The sequence below is a fragment of the Lepidochelys kempii genome, chromosome 1, assembly GCF_965140285.1.
Source record: "Lepidochelys kempii isolate rLepKem1 chromosome 1, rLepKem1.hap1, whole genome shotgun sequence".
NCBI lineage: Eukaryota > Metazoa > Chordata > Testudines > Cheloniidae > Lepidochelys > Lepidochelys kempii.
Genome location: NC_136380.1, coordinates 126,690,466 through 126,709,415, shown reverse-complemented (window position 1 = coordinate 126,709,415; position 18,950 = coordinate 126,690,466). Strand labels below are relative to the sequence as shown.

General features: G+C 41.4%; 1 long non-coding RNA gene across 4 annotated transcripts; it reads left to right on the top strand.

Annotated features, from left to right (window-relative positions):
* Nucleotides 1-1,076: 1,076 nt before the first annotated feature.
* LOC140905136 (uncharacterized) lies at nucleotides 1,077-17,264 on the top strand. Of its 4 annotated transcripts, XR_012156764.2 has the most exons (6): nucleotides 1,077-1,991; nucleotides 2,729-2,876; nucleotides 3,006-3,167; nucleotides 12,991-13,186; nucleotides 16,564-16,646; nucleotides 17,182-17,264. It is a non-coding gene; the product is annotated as an uncharacterized LOC140905136 (long non-coding RNA). The 4 variants fall into 4 exon arrangements; XR_012156765.2 differs by lacking the exon at nucleotides 3,006-3,167; XR_013635216.1 differs by having other exon boundaries at nucleotides 2,729-3,167.
* Nucleotides 17,265-18,950: the final 1,686 nt, after the last annotated feature.

Genomic DNA, 18,950 nt, shown 5'->3' with positions numbered 1-18,950 from the left:
TTCTCCCCCTTCATAACTTGGGTTGCTCTTCTGTGACTGCCCCCCACCCCCCTTCGGCAGGATTTTTCTAATACCTGTGGTGGACAGAACTGGACAACTGCTCACCCCTTCCGGGGAGGATCTCTCGGGTTCTGACCTCGCTGGCTGGCCACAGAGGGCAATCGCCTTCCTGCATGGCCGCTGAATCCGAAACCAGTGCGCGCGGGTAGCGTGCCTCACCCTTCGCTGGTCAGCGGGCTGGCTGAGGCAGGGCATGGCTGGCTGAGGCAGGGCATGCCTGTCCGCTCCCCGTTTTGGTGGAGGCTTTTTCTGGAGGGCCCCTAGTAAATCACCCAAGAGACCCAGTCCCGCCGCATCGCCACAGGGAACCACATGGACCCCTTGTCTCAGTTCAGCCGGTGAGCAGCACCTGCCTCTGAGGGATGCCCCTCGCCTCACACCCCAATTCCATCCCTCCCCTCAAAGCCGGGGTCATTGTATGCGGGCTCAGAACAGTGCGGCGAAGAGGGTCCGCCTCACCTGATGTTCCCGCCCAACCGCGGCTGCGGCTGCCGCGCGGGGTCTTCGTCACGACCCCTCCCGGCCACAGCGGCACCCTCGGGCGGGGTGCGAGCCCTGGGGGTGGGGTGCGGTGGGACACCCAGCTCTCCTTCCCTTCTTTGCCCTGTTCGGTGGCAAGCGGCGGGGGCAACCCTCCGCCAGCCTCTCCGCTCCCAGTCACAGCAGCGGGTCGCCCAGGAAGCATAAAGGCGGCGGGGACGTCAATTAAAGGTGGTGGTGGTGGTGGTGGTGGTGGAGGGGGGGGGGGATCCCATTGCACGCCCCCCGCTCACTATAGTCACGGCAGCGGCCGAGGTTTCCCCGCTGCGCGGGGGCTGGGGGAGAAGGGGCGCCGCCGAGGCGAGGGGAGGACGGGGCGTGAAGGAGAGCAGGGGGAGGGAGCGAGGGGAGATGCAGCGAGGGGCGGGAAGGCTCTGCTGGGCGGAATACTAATCAGCCGGCTTCCCAGTCTGCAGCAGCCCCGCGGCCGGCGCTGCAGACACACCCCCCCCCCCCCCCCCGCGAGCTCCGGCTCTCACACGCACAGCACCAGGGGACAGCACCGTGCTCCCGCCAGGCAAGCAGGCAGGCAGGGCTCCCGCCACTTGCACCCCCACCCCCCTCTCTCCCCACACTGCCCTTTGATGGCTTTCATCGGAGACCTTCCCGGGAGCCGGCTTTTTCACCCCCGCCCCCTCCGGGCTGTCTCCGCGCCGAAGTTTGAACGCCCCGGGGCTGCCGCTCCCGCCTCCCCCACGGCGCGGGCTTGAAGAAAGAGGCGAGTGCCGCTGGAGCCCCGGCGGCGCCCATGGCCGGATTATCAGCTTCGCTCCACTCGCCCGCTCTGGCCCCTCTTCTTCCCAGCGGAGCGCTGATCTTCCCTGCCGGAGAGCCGCAGCGGGGGCATGTGAGCGCCGCACCGTGCCCCGTGGAGTGAGCGTCTCCCTTGCCACACTCGCACACACTCGAAGAAGAAGAAGAAGAAGAAGCCCGTTGCTAAAGCGCTGTCGACTGGGCACGAACCAATGCAGAGGCACCACCGGTTTTAGTGGGGGCTACTGCTTGCCTGGCAGGGTGGGAGGGAAGGTGGGTGGGGGGCTTCTGCCGGAGACCATCAGGATCGTTGCAATTACTAACCCCGCTCCTCTCCTCCGGCTGCGGCTCCTGCTGGGTGACATGCAGTCCCTCATTTCTCCTGTGACCAAGGCTATTCTGGTAGCTTTGTTCATCTTTGCCATCCTCCTGATCCTCTATGTGATTCTCTGGTATATCTGCCGAGATGTGGATTGCGACCACGGAATCTGAGCTGGGATGCTGGGCAACGGCTTAACATAACAAGTGACAGACACACACAAGCCAAACCAAAATCGAAGCCAGCCAAAAGAGCCCAGGGGAGAGAACCACAGTCGAGGCACAACCTGAGATTGACCTTCAGAGATCAGGGTGACCCGGTGAGTCTCCACAGATCTTGTGTACAAATGCGTGCCGGGGAGGGGGGAGGTAAGGAGAGAAGAAAGAACTTCTTGTGCTTAATTAAGCAATGATTGTACAACAAAACCTTCCCGCTGCACTTCTGATCTCAGAAAGTACTGCAATGTCAGATTGCCGGGACTGCCTTCCACAGCTTTTTCATGGGTGAATACAGTCACCAAAAATAAATGGTCCCTTTGGTTTTTCCCAAACTTGTGCGGACAATGTTTTCTGTCATTTTTATTCCGAGAACATTTTTATTTCACGGGGTCTTTCCGCTTAGCCTGGTTTTGCTAGGTCCATCGTTTCTGTCTGATCGTGGGGCACTGTAGATATATACAATAGTACCGAACTATAATAGGATCCATGTCTTTATCTTTGCTGCGAGAACTCCTTTTAAAAAATGCGTCTGGTTGATGGTAGTAGGGAAAAGGCTGGAAGGAAAGTAAGACGGATGTGGAGGTGCCTTTTGCAGCCCCACATTGGTATGCAGAAGGTAGCTGCAGCGCTAAACAGACCATAAAGGTGAGCCCATGCGATAGAAAAGCAAACGCTTCGTCAATTTGAAAGAGAAAATCAAGGAAGTAATTGAAAATTAGGGAGAACATATGTATTATTAAAAGGGCAAAAGTACACACGTTTCATGGCGAAAACACAAGGTTTTTTCCTCTTTATTTCTTTATTTTTTTCATTCTCCCCTCCCTCCCCCCCTTAATAGATTTACCAAAAGAAAAAAAATTTGCACTGTAAATTCTGAATGGCAAAAGCACGTTACCCTGCGCAAGAGGATCAATGGCTAAGGGTTAAACACCGAGCAAACCCAGCAGTCTCCGAATCTGTTGATAAAGTGTGTAATTGAAGACTCGGTGAGTGTATATTTGAGGGGCACAGAGAACACTACAGGAAACACATCCTGCGCTGTTATTTTCCACACCTGCATGATTTTCATCCCTTGATTGCTATTGCTATTATTGTTGTATTTTGTTTTGCTACAGGGTGCTATAATACTGGGGCAGCAGCATATTTAAAGGCCTAGATACATTATTATTAAAAATGAGAAGAAGCCCTTTAGAAATGAAAAGGTACTAAACCTTCAGACTGATGTTTCTGTCCTTGACCGAACAGCGTTGAGGAATGCGAGTACACTGCTAACTAGAGTATGTATTCCCTCTGACTGGTTTCAGAGTAACAGCCCTGTTAGTCTGTATTCACAAAAAGAAAAGGAGTACTTGTGGCACCTTAGAGACTAACCAATTTATTTGAGCATAAGCTTTCCTGAGCTACAGCTCACAGCTTATGCTCAAATAAATTGGTTAGTCTCTAAGGTGCCACAAGTACTCCTTTTCTTTTTGCCCTCTGACTGGGATATAGTGTGACTCTCTGTGTGTGTCTATGTCTGTGTATGCTGGGGAGTAAGAGAAAATTGAATTTGTTCTTAAAGAAAAGATACACAAGTGTAGTTAAATGCAACTGCAATTCAAGGTGATTTGATGCTGTATGTTGGTGATAGAAAGATTACTCTTAAGAACATAAGAATGGTCCCACTGGGTCAGACCAAAGGTCCATCTAGCCCAGTGCCCTGTCTTCTGACAGTGGCCAGTGCCAGGTGCCCCAGAGGGGATGAACAGAACAGGTAATCAAGTGATCCATCCCCTGTCGCTCATTCCCAGCTTCTGGCAAACACAGGCTAGGGACACCATACTCTTACAACAGAATTCTTATTTGAAAAGCAATCTGTTGCAAAGATCCTGTTTTAAAGTAGACTCCTTTCTCATTTTCAGTTGTACTCATATTCAAATTGCATCTCAAAGATCTCCTGATCTGGGTAGTGAATCCGTCTGGACATTACCATTAACGGATCCTACTAATGTGATTATAGCAACAGTGACATCAGTGTTTACTTGCCCTGCAACTACAGTAGCAATGCATTTGTTTACATCTATCACACACACAGTGAAATGTCTGTTGCACAACAATTCTGAACAGCAAAAAGATCATAAATGCATTTTAAATGGTGATGGGTATGTTTTTCACATGCATCTAATTATTTAGAAATAAAACAATCCCCCACCACCTCCCCCCAAAACCCTCCTCATTTAAATATTGCAGTTTCACTACTAAATAAACTAATTCCTACCTAAGTAGCAAAGAGCTCTTCATACTTTAACATGCCAAGCCACGTTACATGTCCCCTCCAAATGACAACAGTGCACACATTCTGCCTAAACCACAAATGGAGAAAAAAAATTCAATCAAATTATAATAACTCTGTGATTTAATGTTAATTATTTTACAGCAAATCAATGTCTAAATCAGTCACATGCAGGGTAGGACAGAGTGAAGCAGATTAAAAAGTTTAGTGGCATCTGTGTTAAATATGAATATATGTGTGAACAGAAAATAAATATTGAGTTCAGATACCATTAATTATTAATTTGCAGTGTTTTATAACATATATATATGTTTTATAACATAGCCAGTGTTAATCAGCCTCATATTTGTAGAGGCTCTGAAAAAGCATTGTTGTCTTAGATTTATTGTTGCACTATTCAAAATCACTAGCTACATTTAGGAGCTATGCTTGTTGTCTATTATAATGTATTAACTGATGATAAATTATAAGCAACATCCTAAGAAAATGAAAGTCACCCTTGCTATTTCTACAGTCTGACAGAGGGTGAAATCCTGGCCTTGTTGAAGTCATTGGGAGTTTTACCATTGACTTCAATGGAACCAGAAGTTCACCCCAAATATGTTTGTAATAGGAAGGAATAATTGCAACTGAGAGAACTGTCAAAAGGTTACAGTGAAAGTACAAATGTTACTGAATTTTACAGTTTAACTATTACAACAGGGTAGCATGAGTGGCATGGTCCCAGGAACGCCAGAGTTCTAATCTCAGTTCTCACTCAGGCTTGCTGTATATCTTTGGACAAATGGCTTAAGACCCTGCACAACATTCTTTACTTACTCCTTATCCAAGAAAAAAACCAATTCAAGTCTGTGGGAATTTTGCTTGAAAATGGAAGCGCCTGAGTAAGCACTTAACCTTTCGGTTTTGCCAGCTTTTGGTTTCCTTTTCTGTAAAATGGGATTAATGTAGGCCAGATTCTCTGTGGTGTGCCCATTTAGCATTGCCTGCATAATCTGGTTCTATAGCTGTTTTAACAAACCCATTAAGGTTCATCCAAGTGTAAAGTGATCAGGATGGAAGCACTGAGTTAGCTTAGGGGCTTTAATGCCATTCCCCTCCCTTATCTGGCAGAGCAGGGAAAAGGGGCCAGGACCAGAAGAAACCAGAAGAAACAGTGTATGGCCAGGGTGCCTCTATATCAGTGGTTCTCAAACTGCAGGTCGTGACACCTCAGGAGGTCACAAGGTTATTATGTGGGGGGTCGTGAGCTGTCAGCCTCCACCCCAAGCCCCGCTTTGCCTCCAGCATTTATAATCTGAAATATAAAAAAAGTGTTCTTAATTTATAAGGTGGGGTCACACACATAGGCTTGCTGTGTGAAAGGGGTCACAAGTACAAAAGTTTGAGAATCACTGCTCTATATCATACCAATCCTCAGCTGTGTTTTTGGGCCCCTGTGGCCATTGCAGTCTTGTGCAAATTGGAACAGCAGGACTGGAAGACAGCAAAGTGAATTTAAAGCCACCTTTGCACAGTTCCAGCCCCCAATTTACTTATGGGTTTGACACAGGAACCATTTAGTGAAATTCTATGGTCTGTGTTATGCAGGTCAGACAATATGACCATAAGGGCCCCTTGTGGCTTTAAAATCTACAAACACATGCATTCTGACAAGCATTTAGTTTTATTTGAGGATTGGCTCTATATATTTATAACCTGGCTCATAGGGGATTATAAATATTAATTAGGTAATGCTTGCAGAGCAATTTGAAAATGCAGAAGGGCCATCTAAATGCCAAATATTCTTATTCTTATTCATGGGAGTAGAATGCCACATGCTCAGATATATCTATGGCACATTACATCTGCATCCTATTCTCCTTCTTCAACACTAATAATGATGCTGCCCTAATAATGTTAGTAAAAATCCCACATGGCTACATAGTATTCTAAAATGCATCTATAAGTTAGATCACCTCTTACTGAAGTCCCACATCAGTTATATAGCACTGCTTACTTTTCTGGTATGTTCTCTACACACCAAATAGTTCAATACTGCTCCACAGAGGGAACATTTGATAAAAAGTATGTTGAAAAGTTGTACTGCCATTTCTCAGCAGGTAAAGAATAGCTAACATTTTCAGGTTTTTTTGATAACTTTTTGTTTGTTTGTTTGTTTGTTCTCTGCTTTTTCTCCTAAGGTATAATATTTTGAGCTTTGACTGCTTAGGACATACTTGGAAGACAAACTGCACAAATTGATTTTCCTAAAGTGTGCTGGTAAATTGATAAGAAATATTGGAGAGCTTTCCATACAAATCTTCACTACAATATTTGTAGTAGATAACTTTATATTTTTATTTGTAGTAAACTGTTTTTCCTTGTTCAAGTAGAGATCCTTTAAAGTAAAATAGCTTCCTTGGTGTAGCATTCTGTTTTTTGTGTATGTTCTAATGAGCAGCATATAGCTACAGAGTGGTACCTTATAGACACTAGGGCCCAGATTTTTAAAGATATTTATATGCCTAGTAGGATTATCAAAAGTATCCAGGTGTATAAAACTCATTTAATTCAATGTGTGTTAGGCACTAAGGTGCTTTTGAAAATTCCAGTAGCCACCTAAAAACATTTAAAAATCTGGTCCTAAATGAAAAGATTTGGGTTTAGTCCTGCATGCACTGTCTGCGGTTGAGAATTATGTCTCTAATTCGGATACTTTGTTATGGTATTGTGGAATCCTGGGTATACTCTTTGGTGTTACAACATGTTATTGTTAACAAGCTTAGATACAAAGGGGGCATATACTAATAGAGTGATTTTTTAAAAATATAAAAATTTAATGAATTTGAATCATAGTTGGGGTTTGGATTAGTGAGACACAGGGGTGGAAAAGATTGCCTGATTTTGTGTTTGTACAAGAGAGAAATAAATGGAAAGAGAGAGCAGAAAATAATATAGCATCAAGAGGAAAGCAGAGAGACTACAGGGAATTCAAATTCTGAAAAGCGCAGCTAATGTAGAGCAGAGTGCTGGTCTCAAAGGACATGAATTGTCACTTCTGTTTAAAAAAGTATTTTTTAGATAACTATGGGATTGAGATAGAAACCCATATCTCTACAGCTACCTGAGATTCTTTATATGAATGCCTTTGTTCATTTAGGCTTGAAATTCATGTCTGTTTTAGCTCACATATACATACATGCACTTAACACTGGTAGTGTTGCAGCTACTTCACAGAGAATAAAAGAAAGATGATATTATACAATGGCACTTTAAATGAAATACACTCATGAAGGGAATACATACATACTAAACATACTATCCTCTTTCTTTAAAAAATGAGTATAGATTCCATTTGGTACACAAAAACGTTGGTTGGTAGTCCATCGCTGACGATGATGATGATATTGTCACAATTCTCATCTATAACTATGCATATGACTCTGATGTCCGAACCCTGATGCAGAGCTGGCCTCACTGAGGACATGGGAAGTCCATATCTATGATGTTTGATGATGCAGCTTTGTGGCACCTTTCACATGCAGCCTGGAAACGATTTCATTGATTCCGCTCAAACTTGTTACATGCTGATCTTGTCAGAGAGCGCCAGTGATTCCTGTTCTGAGCCATTTGCTTGAGTTCCTTAAGATTGACACCAGCTCACTGGAGACTGTTCTTCTGATGATCTTTTAAGTGCGTATATGGATGACCCATTTTTCTTTTGCCCTGCCTCAGCTCCCCATACAAGATCTGTTTTGGGAGACGGCAGTCTTCCAATATGATGACATGTCTGGTCCACCTCAGTTATGCTCTCAATAGCACTTTCTCAATTCTGATTGTGTTTACTCTCTCTAGGACCTTAATATTGTTCACTCTGTCCTGCCAGCGAATGCTCATTATTGAGAAGAGTAGGCGCTTGTGAAATTGCTTAAGCTATTTAATGTACCGTCTATAAAAAGTCCATGTCTTAGATCCATACAGGAGAGTTGTTAGAACCACTGCACTGAAGATCTTCAATTTGATGGAGAGATAAATGTTGGGTTGGTTAAGGACTTTTGTTTGGAGTCACCTGGCTGGCCTTACTGACTCTGGAGGCAATTTCCTTATCAAGGGAACTTTCACTCAAGATGGTGCTGTCCAAATACTTGAACTGATCCACATTTTTCAGCTGTTTGCCTTAGGTGAAAATGGCTGGAACTGGGACATTGGAATGAGGTGCTGGTTGGATCAAGAACTCTTTTTTACTGAGACTGATGGTGAGGCCAAAGAGCTGGGATGCTTCAGAAAACCTGTCAACAATGACCTGAAGGTCATCATGTCTATGAGCCACCAAGGCGCAGTCATCTGCAAAAAGTGCCTCAATGAGAAGTCTCTCCTGTGTCTTGGTCTTAGCATGGAGTCTTTGAAGATCAAAGAGGGTGCCATTGAGTTGGTAGCAGATGTATATCTCTTGATCCAAGTCCCTTGTGGCATAGCTGAGGACATAGGCAAAGAACAAATTGAACAGCACTGAAGCAAGTACACAACCCTGCTTCACTCAATTTGAGATTTTGAATGCATCAGAAGAGTCACCATTTGAGAGCACTTGCACTGTTATGTGGTCATGGAACAGACGTATGAACCTTCCTTGCAGCCCAGTTTATGTAGAATAGCCCATAGACCCTCTCTGTTGACCGTATCAAAAGCTTTGGTCAAGTTGATGAAGACTGCAAACAAGTCCATGGTCTGCTCCAAACATTTTTCTGGACCTGCTTTATGACAAAAATCATGTCTGTAGTATTATGACCTGGTCTGAAACCACACTGCGCTTCTGGCAGATTCTCCTCAAGTATGTTTTCAATGAGTCTGTTCAGTAGAATGCTGTACAGAGGAGCGAAATACCTCTGTAATTTCTGTAGTCAGCTTTGCTGTCTTTGTTTTTGAACAGTGATACAATAATAGCATTTCTTCTTCCTCCCAAATGCTATTCAAGATGTTGTGGAACACTTCAATAGCCTTTGGGCCTGCTACTTTGTACAGTTCTGCTGGAACACCATCCTTTCTGGACACTTTGCCAGAGTTCAATTGTTTAATGGCTTTCATGACCTCTTCAACTGATGGAGGGAGATCAAGATCCTCTTTGATGGGTTTCTCAAGTAATTGATCAAAGACATGTCGATTGACTGTGGATAGTCTTTACTGAGTAGACTATTGAAGTGTTCAGCCCAGCTCTGTATGATTCCCTCCTTGTCTTTGATGAGGGTTATGCCATCTGCCAGAGTTAGATGGTCCGTAGACTGCTTTGAGAGAGTCAAAGAACATCATTGTGTTGTTCGTATCTGTGTAATGCTGAACTTCTGCAGCCTTCCTCTCCCACCATTCATCCTGCATTCTTCTCAGTTCAAACTGGGCCTTGCTCTGTAGGTACTTAAACCTATATTTCTTTGAGATGGAAGTGAGAGTCTGCCATTCAACAAATGCTTTCTGATTGTCACTTAGGAGTTTGGAAATGTCCTCACTGTTCTCATCGAACCAGTCCTGGTGTACACTTTTCTTTGGCCCCAGTACTGATTTAGCTGTGTCAATAATCACATCTTTGAACTAGTTCCATATTTCTGTTGGGTTGCCAGTGATTGGTGGCATGAAAAAAGCTTGTAATCAAGTGACTGGTGAAACTGCTCCTGATAGTCAATGTGCTTTTGCTTTGCTGTGTTGAAGGCTGTTCTGTTGAGCTTGGGGTGCCAGCGCTGTGAGGGGATAATATGCAGGTTGAGCACCACTCTTACCAATCTGTGGTCTGTCCAGCATTCTGCACCACACATGGCTCTGGTAATTCTGACATCGCGGATATCTCATTGGTGGGTGATACCAGAGTCTATCAGCTGCCATTGTATGGTCCGTGGGAGCATCCATGGAAAAATATATCAATATCAAATAGATTTTTGTGCCTGATCTTGTTCCCACTAAATTTAATGGGAGCTTTGCCACTGACTTCAGTGAGAGAAAGGGTGGACCCTAGCATGCTAGGGGAAAAGGTTTTAGATAGTTAACTTGTTATGACCACGAAATATACATATGCACAGAAAGTAGGAAGAAGGAAGTAGCTGAATTTTAATATTTATCCTAAAAAAATAAAGTCTGTGCACAAAAGAACATACTTTTCACATTTTCTACATCGTATGTGTATGTGAAAAAGAAGGAAATCTCCTAGAAGACATGAGAGATTAAGGTTATACATAATGAAGCCTGTTGTACAATTATTGTACTTGGTGTATGGTTAGATCTTTAAAAAGAACAAACTTTTTGGATATGATTCCTATAAAATCTGTATAACAAAAGGGTTTGATGTGACTGGAATAAGAGAACATATATGCTAAGTGCAGAAAAATGCATTATCTTTTGTTTAGTAGCATCTTTCAGATTGATTGTATTTTAGGATAATAATCGAATAGATGATAATAAACTTTATCTGCCAATTCAGTATCCATTTCTACTGTACGTTGTATGTACTGTGAACTCTGTTAAATGAGGACTTGACAAACCATTTGGAAAATAGATTTATAATGCCTACAGTAATAATTAAGTAAGGTCTTCAGGGAAAATATATTGACACAGCTGACTGTACCTAACATTTCTTAAAAACATTACCTCTTTAGGTTAATGCATTTCTGAAGATTATCATCATCCCCCTTGTGAGATATGTATATCTAGCAGGGATTAAGACTAACTAAATTGATAATCAATCTCTGTTCTAATTACTTGTTTTTATTTCATATTGTAATTCCATTCTGGCAAGCCTACTAGGGATTACAATTAAATGGGAGATTAATGGAATGTTGGTATCCGTGAAGACAAAATAAAGACACTGTGAGCATACAGAAAGACACACATTGGTATAAGTTTGCAGTGACTGAAAAAGTGTAAATGAGCTGGAATAAGAATTAGGAACTGAGGAATGTACATTTACCCATTGAAAATGGAGATGCAGAAGGATGAGGTATTGCTAGACCAAATCTAACTCCCCCCTTCGGGAAATCACTCTGAGGAAGTAGTACAAAGGTTATGCTGGAGAGAGAGACAAGACTGTTGTTGGAATTCAAGGACTTGGCATGTCATGATGTGTGATAAAGGGGAGGTTTATATGGCCAAATCTTACAAGTACTAGATTACTCCCTGTGAATTCCTAGGGGCACACATGAGCTGCTTCCAGTGAGGAATCAGTTGTATTCAGTGAGGAAAATAATACTGCCTTGCTTTTATATGGCATTTTTAGTCCACAGATCTCAAAACACTTTACAAAGGAGGTCAGTATCATTTTACAGATGGGGAAACTGAGGCACAAGGTGGTTAAGTGACTTGCCCCAAGTTCACACAGCAAACAAGAGAGCCTGGGAACAGAACTAAAGTTCATCTAACTCATAGTCAAGTGTACTTTCCACTGGGACACACTGGCTTTAGATTCTCCTACTAGACTATATAGTGGCTAGCTGGCCTTAATGTCCCTCTGTTGGCTCTCAACCTGTTCCAGGCCAAATAGCCCAAACAGGAAAGATGTCAGCTTTCAAAAGAGTGTGTATCTGGACTCATTGACAGGACTTCCTGACCCATACCTGATCAAACAGCTATGCAGCAGCCTAAATCATTCTGAGAGCTTACTCTGGTCAGCAATTCACACATGCCTACCACTTACATAACTCCTCACTTCTGCCATGCCTGACTCTAGAGATGAAGTGATCTAGATACATAGACGTGCATCACTGGAAAACCTGGACCACTATAATGAGATATGGAGGGAGAATGCTGCCTCCAAATACAATACTAGTTCTGGAATACAGGGTCTAGAATCACAGGCCTGTATATTTTGTATATCTCTTATGCAGCACCTAACACACTTTTGGCACTACAGAACAATAAATCATAATAACTCAGATCATTATATTTTGTGTTGGGCATACCCCTGTGTATTACTGTGGGTTTTTTTTAGTGTACATAGCGTTCTTGCATCATTACTGCATTCTATTAAAGGTGCCCATTACTTCTCAAAATACATTACACATACTATAGTTCCCAGGTCAACTGGGCAGTATAGTATGTGTAACCATTTGTACTGTAGGGTTTGCAAGCAGTTAGCACTCAAATCTGACCTGCTTTGAGAAAAGGAGCAATTACATGGGTGTTATCATGAGAAACCTGTGCAAACGACTGCTGTGTTTTACTCCCTTATGTAGATGGAATACTGCGAATGGTGTAACTTTGTCTGTTGTGCTGCTCCCTTACTGCACTGAGCCAAGAGTGGACTTCAATGAAGATGGGAGTCAGAATAGTTTTTAGTGGGGGAACCTGATACTTCTCTGCCTACATTACTATTTACTCAGAAATTGCAATATCAAGCTAAAAATGGTAATAATTTTCAATACAACACCAAAATACTGTAAATTAGAGCTCCAGTGAACTAATCATCAGAGATTCAAACTCTGATTCTCTCAGAATAGTTCACAGACTCACTGTCATTCACCTATTAGACTCAAGAAAAGCAAGACAGAGATGCCTTTCTTATGTAATTTATTTTATCTGCAATGATGTCATATCACAATGAACGATGTTTTGAGCCTGGAACAAAATGACTTTTGCATATTTGAATGCTTAAATTGTTTTCTTGGAGGTTGACTCTAATTTATCCCCATACAGGCTTGCAAACCTGGAGAGCTTTTAAATAAAAAGAGTTAGAAAAGAGAACGTGAGGCTGTTAGGTGTATTTGTATCAACTTTCCCAGGTCTAAAAACAAATCATACATCAGCTAGCAAGAACATATATTGCACTATAGAACTATATAAAGTATATAAAGGTCTCTTTTTACATTTTACAGTTTGATAAAATAAGTGGATCGGCTATGAATAATACAGATTTGTAAGCTGTGTTCAAGAACTTGTGTGAATTTACCAGACTGTGAGGAATCAAGTTTCTGTCTCCTTGGACTATCCTGTTCCAGATACCAAGTTGAGACCAAATTCATTTAACTTGATTCTGCCAGTGGGACTGGATATGGGATCCAGAGATCAAAGGTTAGTGTATATAAATTACAAACTAACGGTTGCCATTTTGCTTCAGAAAGCATTCCTCCCAGTGTTACCAATTAGGTCAGATGCAGAGTAGGCGCATTTTTGGCAATACAGCCATTGCAAGCAGGAAGCAGGTAACAAATTCTGAAAAGATTACTTCAAATACCTAAAGTTACATGTGTCTTTCATGACAAATTCTGTTCCCAGTCACACTGGTAAATAGCCCATTGAATTAAATGAGCTTGCATTGGTATAGCTGAGACTAGAATTTTGCCCACTTTTGGATAGATCTTTAGCTGATGTAAGTCAGAATAGCTCCACTGAAGTCAATGGAGCTATGCAAAGTTACACCAGGTGAAGATCTTGTCCTATGTATAGGAGTATGCATACATGTGTACATATTGCATGTTTAATTCAAATAACATCTTTAGCTTACTAATAGAGAGACGTGCTTCTTACTACTCGGTATTAACTTTTAGAATGGTTTGCTGTACAACACTGTTAGTCAGATTTAAGGCAGATGTTGGGTGACTCAAGCTTGTGCATACACTGTAACTACTGTTTCTGTGATATACTAGTATAGTAACATGTCAGGGGGCTTATTCCTTCGCCCACTTCCCTGGTCCTTCTCGCATGAACAGAGAGCAACAATACCTGAAGTCCAAAGGTGCAAACAATTTGATATTTATTGGGGTGAACTTCCAGCAAGCATAATTCCAGTTTCCTTTCTTAGTGCCCCCCTTCCTAGCTCTGACACCACAGAGCCTTACACCCGTGTCCCTGTTCCCATTCCTGCCCTTAGCCAAACATGATTCCAATTTCCCCATCTCCATTCGCTGTTCCCATTTCCCCCACCCACCCACTCACTCACTCCCTGACTGACTGCAGACTATATAGTAAAACTTGAGTTCAGCTTAGCTATACCTTACCCAATCATTTTCCTGAAATTTAACTAACCAATCCTAACATATTGTAACATGATTATTTAACCAATTGTATCCCACCACCTTAATTAGTTTACACCCAGCAAAATTAATTATACAGCAGACAGAAACAATCACAGAACCAGACAGAGATTATACAGACAAATAATAGCAAAGTGGGAACTATAATGACAAAACAGTACAGAAGTAAGGATTTCACATCCCAGCTATTGATAAGTGAGTTCTTGCCAGACAGGATGCTATCAAACTAAGTTTTCTTTTACATTTTCTAGACACTTCCCTTTCTCTGAAGGTGATAGGCACTATCAGGACAGGATTGTATTCCTAACAGCCCAATAGCACCTTATTTCAATGTGACTAGTTTGGAATGTGAGGAGGTGACCGGTCGCTTCTCAGCTTATGGCTGCCTCTGTTGCTTAGCCAAAGACCTTAGCCTAAGAACAGGGCCTCAGACAGTCACAGTAAGAGAAGGACCTTACACTGGCAGACAGTGATTTTGATTCTTTCTTTTATACCTCTAACTAGCCAAGTGATAAGAATACACCTAAATTCTTAGAGTACAGGCCTTTACAGACAGGCCTGAATATCTATATCCTAACAGTAACATTAAAGTTGCCTTAGATACAGTTCCGAAGAAATATAGAGTTCCTTAGAAATACAGTTCTGGAACAGGTGTTTGAATCACACAATCCTTTATTTTATCCATTGCTTGAATTTTATATTCATGTAAGAAGAAAACCCTGTTCACTTGCCTCACACAAGTCAGTGGGACTACTTGTGTGAGGAAGACAAGCAGAATTTGCCCTGAAATGTCAGGACAATTGTGCTAGTTAGGGCTGGACATGTAGCTGGGCCTAATCCTATAAACTCTTTATGCACCAAATTCTCATTTGAGTCAATGGGAGTTCCATGAATGGAATGTATGTGGGATGGAGCCCACAGTTTAGACAGGATTTTGGCAAATCTTACTTGTACAACTTAATTCTAATATGCAGCTGAACCCCCGCCACCCCAGCTATCTAACAGCCTACTCCTGCTCCCTTTGAAACTGTTCCAGTGGAAATATATCAGGCCTGAAGCCCGGACTGACATTTGTAGAGAATTGTAAAGTGGTTTTGTGCTGTGGAGTAGACAGATCTCTGCTATGGGATAGGTTAAACTTTCCAAAATTATTTTAATTCACAATCTAATCTGGATTTGAAAATGAGTCTTTAGATTTAAAAGGTAAATGCATTAACCCAATGTACCAATAGTTCCCATTCTCTTGCTGTCACTAGTCAGTGTAGTTTGCAGACATGAATGTCTTCCTTTGCTTGATGGAGAACAGTAATAGAGGAATGCTGACCCTTGCTGTTCCAGCTGTAAAAAGTTAGAGAATTTATGCAATAGGAGCAGCAAATCTTAAAATAAACGACCCTCCCAGACATTTCTATGGTTGTTTATTTCCTTTTTTGTTTGTTTGTTTTTTAAAAGGTTTATGTGATACATTTTAAAGGTTTATCACCCAATGTACTCACCAAAAAGAAATTTTAAAAGTCAAAAGGAGATATTGTCAATTGTCTATTGTTGGTAAACATCTTATAAATTTCTCTCCTCATTTTTCTATCTCCATTAAATAAGCCTAGATTTTCCCCTGTTATATGATCTGTTTTTCTGCCTTTCATTGTAGTGTTTCTAAAAGGGAATATAGATTGACTGTGCTGAAAAAGGAAAGCTTAGATTCCCCAGCTGTTTCAAAACAGTGTTAGTGCACCTGGTGATATGAGGCATAGGTGGCTTTACACCACCTATTCATGCTTCCTTCTTTCTCCTCCAGGGACACTGCTAGAAGCTGAAACAATCTCTGGCACGAATTAGAGCAGCCTCAGAGTTGCTCTAACTTCTGCTGGTGAATAACATCCTGGAGAGGTTGTTCCATTGGCCAAAATCACTAGAACACATCATGCAATTCGTATTACCTCTCATATCTGACTAAGCCCCACCCCAACCCAATCCCATGCTAAAACACCCCCTACACTGGCAAAGGGGGGAGGAGCAATGCAGGAATAACTGGCATAAGATTTCCCTATACCAGGGGAATCCTCAGCTGCTGCCTTAAGGCAGTTTTAAGTCCCTTTAGCGCTGCTGAAGCACAATGATGACTAAAACTGCTTTAAGATGGCAGTAGCTGAGGATAGTCCTAATGCTGGGGAACCCTCAGATGGGACAGACATTTCAGTGAAGTGTCCTAATTTTAGACATGCCGAACCCTTTCATTTTGATACCAATATATGGTTTTAGATGACTAAGAATTGTGACTAAATCTTTCTAAAATCATCACTTAAAACCTTGTCAAATAAATGGAGAAAATATTTAAAGAAAAGGGAAAATTATTTCATTTATTGTAGCTTGTTTTCCAGACGTTTCCCTGAAATATCCCTCTGTTTTATTGTTTAGCTGTGCTAAAGGGACATTATATCACAGAAACATGGAAGGCCAAGGAAATCTATGGATAAAAAATGCACTTCAGAGTAAGAAAGGTAAAGAACAAGCAAAGGTGAAAATTATTAAGAGTTTCTATGTCTTGTTCATACCACAACTTGTGAAAGCACAAGATTCTTCCTAACAAGCATCTCACTGGCACAGACAATTGGATCCTTCGAGTTAACAGTCTTGTAGGATTTGCCTGTTCTCAGCTTTTTGTTTACAATGTTAGGGCCAATTAAATGAGGCCCTACTCAGTGCTCAGAACAAACTACTAATACTTTCAATAGGAATTTTGCCTGAGTCAGGATTGTAGAATAGCTTGGAATAAGTAATGCAGGCATGGAAATTTTGAAACGGTATTTGTGATACATTTTATGGTGTAAGCTGTACTGGGCAGCTTACATTGTGTTTGTACAGCACCTAGCACATTGTGGGTGGTACCAGAAACAAATAGTAAAATAAGGATGATGGTGATGATTACGTCTATAACTGAGAATGTAGTAGTAACAGGTGTACATACTGCTAAACCATGGTGCCTGTCCATTTGATGTCATTTTCTAAACACCTATAAATAATTCTGTCTTTCAGGTTGGATGTGGCACCTCAAAGTTATCATGTCACATCTCCTTCTCTCTCCACATGCAAAGAGGCAATAACGACAATGCTGAGATAATATAGTAATTCAAGAAAATAAAATATTTTTGAAAGTGAATGACATTTGAGTACCATTCTTTGCCTCGTAATGTCAAAGTAAAAGCACAGCTAATAAAACTACTTATAGCACTTAGAGGAGTTTACTGACACTGAAAACCTTGTCTTTTTTAAAGAAGAATAAAGGCAATTGCTAACAGGAGGAAAGTATGTTGTTGGGCAGCGAGGTTAGTCTCCTTGCTGTGACCAATGCAAGTGGCATGCCTCTTAAATAATATCTCATTCTTTTTTTTAATGCAAAAGTGAGAAGCAATCCTTTCAATGAAAGAAGGCAGTGTCTTTCGACTCAGTTTAAAAAAACCCAAAACAAAAGCCAAACTGCAGATTATATTTTATTAAAATGTGAAAGCCAGAAATGTTTGAAGATATCCTTGACCTTCAAGCTCTTTTCTTAAATATGGGAACAACAGATGAGGACTGTGAATGTTTAAAATTGCATGACTTTAGAAATGGATGGAGTGCTAATGAAGTCTAGAAACATTCTTGTTGGGTTCAGAAGGCAGAGCTGCCTAATAAATTAAGGAACTGCCCAAGAAAGGCAATGATCAGCCATGGCATGTTGGCAAAGACAAACACACAGGTCCTTATTAGTGACACAATATAAAAAGCAACAACAATTTAAACCCCCTCCCTTGTCAGGATTTCTAAGCTAATGATTTGCCCTTTTACACGTGGAGCGCTGTGTTACATAAAGGATCTCCAATCACCGTAGAATGGATGTGAAAAACATGACCTAAATGGAATGATGTGGCTACTGTACACTAAACTCTTTTTGTTAAGAAATTTGGAAGATAACATATGTGATATGAGAAGGGCTATAATCAATTTAAATGGTCTATTAGGAAAAAAAAAGACTTATTTCAATGAAAGCTCTAGAAATCCTGTGTTTCATCCATCCAGATATTAATAGTCCATCATCACGTAATCAGGATGGTTTTATAGTCTATTTTATTTATTGGGACAGAAGAATGTAAATAAAAGGTTTAGCAGGGGTCAGAAGTTACTAAAATTAAAAAAAAAATCTACCTACATTTAGAAATGGTCTATTTGCTGTAGAAATCTAAAGTACTGAAAATAGTGCCTTGTCTTTTAAATAATGAAAGGCCCTGAATTGATAAGAACAATCCTTCTTGCCCTACTCATGCAAAAGTTCCATTGAATTTTGCAAGAATAATATAATCAGGATTTGGCCCCCCAAATGCATTGATTCAGAAACTATTGCTAAAAGAACTATAGCTGGAATCCTTAAGCGATAAAAATTAAAATTACATCCAGGCCTGCCGCCAGCATGCACTCTATTACAAAGGAGCGCAAAACTAGCCTTGTCAGTACTGTATATGTAAATTATTTTCTAAATGGGAAAAATACCTTTAAGTGTTTTCATTTCATTCCATCTTGCCTACCCAACAAAATCATATTTGGAAACTTTTTTGATAGGTCTTCAAAATTCCTTGTTTGTTAAAAGGACACAATTAAGTGATTATTTTTATAGCTTTTTGTAGAAGCTCCATTTTCTGTTATAACTCTAGGAAACTTGAAAATGATTGTTTTCCCTACCAATTTTGCCACTGAAATTTACATCAACATTTACAACTTTAGCTTATGATTGTGCCTTATCACCTAGCCAGAACATCTTTGTTTATGCA